Raw genomic sequence first — 7,163 nt, 5'->3', positions numbered from 1 at the left:
TTGCTGACATTACACATCACAGCTGTAGGTCACTCAGGTCTTTTTTATAAAAGCGTGTTCATAGGTCACACGCCTACAACTGGTCTTTATGCATTGGAAAGTATTGTTAGGTCAAAGCATTGTTTCTAATCAGTTAATTGCTAACTAAACCTGATACTTTCAGCTGTAAAAGCATTATCTACTATAAAGAACTTTCCATTGGTTTATGTAAAGTTCCAGTGGTTTTATTCTACTTAAAATTATTTAATTGTACTCATATACTGTAGATGTCTCTGGCTTGTTGTGCAATTGTAATGCACCTTAGCTTGCTAAACCCACAAAAGCTCAAGAGGGTGCATATGAATGCAGAGCAGGTTCACCATAATTTGCCATTTACTGCTGTTCACTTCTTATCACATGCAGTGCTTATCATTGATAGTAGCTGGTAAAATCGACTGATGAGCAACAGAATGATTGTTTTAATGTATTAAGATGTTTTGATGCCCTGTCACTATGGTGTATTTTATGTTTTTAAGGGTTATATTATAGAATGCCTTACACTGTTTAAAGCTTCATTACACACGAGCAAAAGTCATAATCAGATGTAAATTTTCAGGATGTATTAATATTGATTTTGCACATACAGACCAGATCAAGCCCCCTGAATGAACTGCACATTTACATTCATCTAAGACATTATTTCTGCTGTATATTAATTTTTTTTATTGATATGAAAGTTTTTCAATATTTTTTACAAATTTCCTAAACTTACAGTTAGTACGAAGTCTGTGTAAGCTAAAATTAACACATTTCTGTTGCTTTGACACAAAATGCATACAGATAATACAAATTTAAAAAGCTTCTACTATTTTTTTTCCACACACAAGTTCAAACAAGACCAAAACAAGATATTTGAACTGTCACATTTACATATGCTTACACACTGTGTGTCAGAAAAGATAACATTACGGTATGTGTTTAACCTAACTTATAGGCTAATGTCTTAAGTGAACAGCTGTTTTCATATGATGAATATTCCACTGAAAATAGGAAAATTGTTCAGAGTATTATCTGTATTTTGGCAATACTTTTGTACAGTGAAACTCTCTAACAATAAAAACTTTGATAAAAAAAAAAGAATATTCCACTAAAGTTATGCAAATAATCACAGCTGATTCCAACCTAAGAAACATACTCAAGTTTTTTTTTCAATCACATGGCCATGTGGTACAGTATACAATACAATAAAAGAAGATCTCTTTGGGTCGATCGTGTTTGAATAAGGAAGAATATACTGTAAAACCTAACAGTTAACTTAACTCAAACCATTTAAGTAAACCGGTTGCATTAGACCATTTCAGTTTTAAAACACATACATTTAAGTACTGTGAACTTGAGTCATGTGCAATTATGCACTTATATAGTGTGAACTTAAATATAAGTGCATAACTGCATATGATTCAATTAGTTTGAGTTCACAGTACTCAAATATATGTGTTTTAAAACTAATGCAACCGGTTTACTTAAATGGTTTGAGTTGAGTTAACTTCTAGGTTTTACAGTGTATGAGCAACAAACACAAAAAAACGAAGATAAATGCCTGCAAGAGTCAGAGAAAGACCACCAGGAGAAGGGAGAGGTTTTCCTCCAGTCCCTCTTAGATGAAATAGATGGTGCATTCCCAGACATCACAACTGAACAATGTCAGGGTGGATAAGACATGGCAAAGGTTTCTTTCCAAGATCCCTTTCCAGAGAAGATATCAGATGTGATGTGGATGAGAATGTGGCCAAACAGAAAAGCTATAGATTAGATGATGACTTTACTGTATCTTTTATACTGTATTCTTCTGTGGCTTTTATGTTTGAATTGTTTTACATACTACTGTAAATGCCAGCAATATTCAATATGCAGTAATGTCCTGTTGTTAATACTGTAAAGTATTTTTTACAAATTCTGTAAAGCTACTTTGAGATGGATGTACTGTTCGAGTTTACAGAGCAGACCTGACAAATAAAATAGTGCAGTTTCTGTTTTTCAATGACATTGTGTTATGATTGACTATGTGTTGGTGATTTGTTGATTCTGAACATGTTTGCGTTGTGTTTTGGTTGTGTCACGGTGAAATCCGTGTCATGTTTTGTGTATGTTACGAATACGTCACCTGGACAATTAATTGATTCCTCATCACACCTGCACATCATTAGTCAGTCTTTATTTATACCCCTGTTTGTGTTGTACACACTTGCCCGATGATTGTCGCTGATGTCATGTTTGGTTTCAGTGGTCCAGTCATTGTTCTTACCTGCCCGTGTTGTTCCTCGTGTTTGATTTCATGTTATTTATATTACAGTTTTTTATGATTGCTTACACACTTTAATTATTTTTTTCCCAGAATTAGCAAAACCTAACACTCAAGGAGCAAAACACTTGGCTAGATTTGCACAACTGTAAGCACATTGTCAGCTTCACACTATTTGCAAAACATTACACACAGTGATTTGCAAAACACTAAACACACTTGTATGCATCTAACACAGACATATATCAGGATGTCACTTCCTTGTATTTCCAAAGCACTGACTGTCAAATGACCACACTTATGAGCCAATCTGTTAAACACAGCCATCAGGTGCACAAACACACTGTTGCTAAATTGTAGACACACCAATCAGGTTTAAGCACTATAAAAATGCAGCAGGTCCTGCAGGAATTCATATGTATTGATGAGACAGTGTTCAAAATCACAAAAGCAAGAAGGAGAAGTAGAAATATAATTTGCCACCGGCTTAATAATCAATGTCTCAGGGCAACGTGGGGGTAACATCACCCTACGTGCTGCCATTTCACAGCATTGGGTTCTCCTCCGTCATGCCAAAATGGGCCCTTAGAACACACCTCACATTCTGCACCACATTGTCACAGCAGGTATGAAATGCACCAGATACATTACACTGTCATCTGGGACAATGTGTCATTCCACCGCTCTGCTTTGGTCCAGAACTGGTTTCAACACCATCCACAGTTGACAGTACTATACCTTCCACCATACTCTCCGTTTCTAAACCATATCGAAGAGTTTTTCTCTGCATGGCGGTGGAAGTTTTACGATCTCCAGCCCGAGTCTCAGGTTTCCCTCATTCAGGCCATGGAGGACGCCTGTGACCAAGTTGACACCGTAGCTGTGCAAGGATGGATTCAACATTCAAGACGGTTCTTCCCGCATTGTCTTGCTAATGAAGATATTGCTTGTTATGTTGATGAAATTCTCTGGCCAGATCCAGCTAGGCGAAGAGATAATGTATAGTATCCCTGCTGAAAAAACAACATAGACCAGCAACATTCCCATGCTGGTTTGGTGCTGGTTTATCTGGTGGTCACCAGCATTCCAGCATCAAAACACATTTTTTATGTTTGTTGTTGTTATTTACTGTAATTGTAACCTGTACTGGATACAGTATTTTATGTTTGTCTGTTGTTTGCTGAGCTAACAGTGTTATGCACACTACTGTAGTAGCATGACAACTGGGACATGTTTGGTTGTGATTCTCCATGTTGACTGATTTGGGTATATGGAGAGAAATCAATGATATTTTCCTCAGTCTGCAGCATTCTTGTGTAGTGTTTGGTAAACTATTGTATAGTTGCACATTCTCTTTGTACTTCATTTGCAGTACTCTAATCAATAAGAATTATTACCCTTGCTGGTAGAGTCGTCTGGGTCGGTTCCTGAGAGGTCCACCACTATGCTCGTTTTGGGGCTCGAGAACGGACGCCATGCTCGATTTTTTTCCCCGGGGTGGTCGCCACCGTGGAGGAGCCCCTTTCCTCGGGATGGTGGGAGTCGATCCCCAGGACGACTAGATCCCCATCGGTTCCCAGGAGGGTGGAGTCTTCGGAGTCGGTCCCTGAGATGGCCACTCCGGTTCTCCCGGCCGTGCCCCGGTTTCCTGCCCTGCCGGTTTCGCCCCGGTTTCCGCCGGCTCTGTCGTGGCCTCCAGGCCCTCCATGCCTCCCCTGGATCCACCCAGACTTCCAGTTTGTTCTGTTTTGAGTGTCTGGTAGCCACTCATTAAGGGGGGGTAATGTCACGGTTGTAACCCTTTCGTGTGAACCCTGCATTTGTTTCCTTACTCGTGTTCCTGGACGTGACAGGTAGAGATTTTAGTTTACAGTGTGTGATTTTGGGCAAGAAATGAACTGTTTGATCAGTTGTGTGTTGTGTGTATGTTGGTGCGTTAATAGTTTAGGAAAATTGTTAGAAGTATTTAATAGCAATCGTAAGAAATGGTTCAGGTACATTTGCAGTTACCAGAGATTGAGTGTTTTACTTAAAATAATGATAATAATTCAAACCACCAACTTTTCTTTTACCAGTTTAAAACATCTTTACACATTTAATATATTTATGAAGCTTGTAGACGTGCAAAAAAATTACCACACTGGATCTAAATGGAAGCTCCCGCCCTTTAAAAGATTTATTCTTGAGTAGTCATTCCTTATACACCTCAGTAACTTCTTGGAGTAACTTGAGGTTAAGAGATAAGGACACAGTCACTATAGCGCATAAGACCAAATATATTTCCAATTTAAAGCATTCCTTGCAGGAATCAAACCAGAAACTTTTCGATTATCAGCTCTGAGCTTTTACCACAACACCACACTCAACACTGAAACTATAAAATCATTTATTAATCGTTTAATAATCTGTAGACTGTTAAATCGAGGGCATAAAAGCATTATCCTGATCATGCACTCTAAAAATAGCTGGGTTATTTTTATCCTTTGCTGGGTTTTTATTACCCATGGTTGCATAACAACAACCCAACATTGGGTCAATTTTAACCCAGCTATTTTTAGAGTGTTGGGACCTACAGCACTCCTTTTTTCCCTTTTTTTTCTCGATTAACACATCTGATGCAAATTATCAGCTTGTTAAAGGATCCCAGACTGAACTGGGTGTGTCAGATAACAGAGAAGTACAAAGACAGAGTTTTCGGTACCCAGGACCAAGGTTACAAGTAGCTACTACTATAGATTCTGAGACAAGCTTTAGGTTCAAAGTCTAAGAAAAGGAGAGAAAATATTTCAAAATGAAGTTGAGTTTGAACTTTTTCAAACCATAATGAGGTTGACAGTCAAAAGCCATATATTCATGAAAGAGAAAAAACACCTTAATAAAAAACCTTAAGTGCAGATAATGCAATAAACAATAAAGTTTCTTATAAAAAAGAATTAAGCGTTTAAATGGCTGTCGCTCGTCTGAACCTTATAGGTGTGACTACTAAAGGATTATTGACTCATAATGAGTTTCAGCTGTGCTCAATTCCAAGAATTATGGAGGAAAATGTTTCGGTAATCTGTGTTTTAGTGAGCAGCAGGTAATCACGTGTTCTCAATTCTACATTTGACGCACTTGTCTTTTTATGACACTAAAGAGGCGGTTTGTGATTTATTTTACAGGTCAAGTGGAAAGGATTATTTTACACAAAGATCTGCATAGCTCCTGTATAGCTCAGTGGTAGCGCATTGCGTTAGCCGCACAAAAGGTCATGATTAAAAAAATAACCTTGTAAATGAATGCCCTGTAAGCCACTTTGGATAAAAGCGTCTGCCAAATGCATAAATGTAAATCTGTAAAATTAGTTTGATGTCATCTGACATCGAAAAGCATTCGTTAAAAAGCATTTTATGTTCCTGGTTGCAAATTGTAATTGTATTTGGCATTGGGTTACTCGATGGGAAAAATTCTAATATTACATGTGTGCTGTTCATGCCAGTGATGTTATGTTTCAAAAAATTACTTTGCTATGAAAAAACTGTTACATATGCTATTATGATGCTCAAAGTTTTAAGTGATAAAAGTATTGACTTCACGGAGACTTTAAAGGAACAGTATGTAAGAAATGTATATCAATTAATCAAAAATGGCCCTGATATGTCACTATTTTTGACTATTGTTTGTAGTCTCACCCCCTCAACAAAGATATTGGACTTCCTTTTTTCAATGATGCAAAATGATGACATTGAAAGAAGGAAGTGCAACACTGAAATCTGTTTTTCTCCTGTCTCAGTGGCAACTGAGGAAATGATGCACGGCCATTCAAAAACATGTCTGGGGTTCTAATTTTACAAAGCTTAATGCAAATGGGTGAAGTGTCCCTTTAAGAAAGAATTTTCTTTTATTTTTATTTGATAATATTAAACAAATACCTTTATCAAAAATGCTTTTATTTAGTAATCAAAAAGGTAAACAGAGGGCCCTATAGTATTTGCTTTGGATTTATGCCTATGAATATGTTATCTACAAAAATATCCACCAATAAAAAAGGCCTTAAAACATCCTGCATTATAAAATTATTTTTAAATAACTGACTTAATACATAAAGCATAATAAAAATCCCCCAAACTTTTAAATTTATATTTATTGTCCCCATTCATTGCATTTGTTTTGGGGTTTATTGAGCTCTGAATATTTCTGACAATATTTCAGCAATTATGTTGTGTGTCTGTCTTGAACATTTTCTAACTGGTGAATGATAAATTATTATTCATCATAATATGACTAAATGACATAATAGTGAGACTTATTTTCATAGAACAAGTCAAATCATTATACTGTCTGGAGTGGTAAAACACTAACGCATACTATTAAACGTTTCTTTGTTGGGTTTGATGGTTCCATAAAGGACCTTTAACATCTACAGTAGTGGTTTTTTTTTACTTTTGTGGTATGCGGCCCCCCTTGTGTATGGTGCACCCCTTTTATGATAAAACATTCTTAAACTCATACAATTTCGTGCTGTTGGTAAGTATTTTTCTGAGGCTCAATTACACATTATTTATGATAAATTAATGTATTATATAAAATGTCATAAAACTGGGGCCCCTCTGGTATCACAGCCCCCAGTTTGAGAACCACTGACCTACAGAACTTTATAGTGCATAAATGTTGCACAGACAATGAAAACATAAGAAATAATTTATTTCAGGAACCAAAAATGTTGCAGAGGTCAGAAAAACTGTCAATTGGCCGAGCACAAATCAGTAATTGAATAAATCATTAAGTATTTTTTAAAAACCTGCATTAATCTGCATGTTCGCAAATTATTAAATTATAGCCTTGTTTACAATAAAAACAATATTCATTTTGATTCGGTATAATGGTATTTTAATTATTTTGA

Source organism: Paramisgurnus dabryanus, chromosome 21 (assembly GCF_030506205.2).
Source record: "Paramisgurnus dabryanus chromosome 21, PD_genome_1.1, whole genome shotgun sequence".
NCBI lineage: Eukaryota > Metazoa > Chordata > Actinopteri > Cypriniformes > Cobitidae > Paramisgurnus > Paramisgurnus dabryanus.
The sequence above is the reverse complement of the archived record's forward strand: the minus strand, read 5'-3'. Positions refer to the sequence as shown.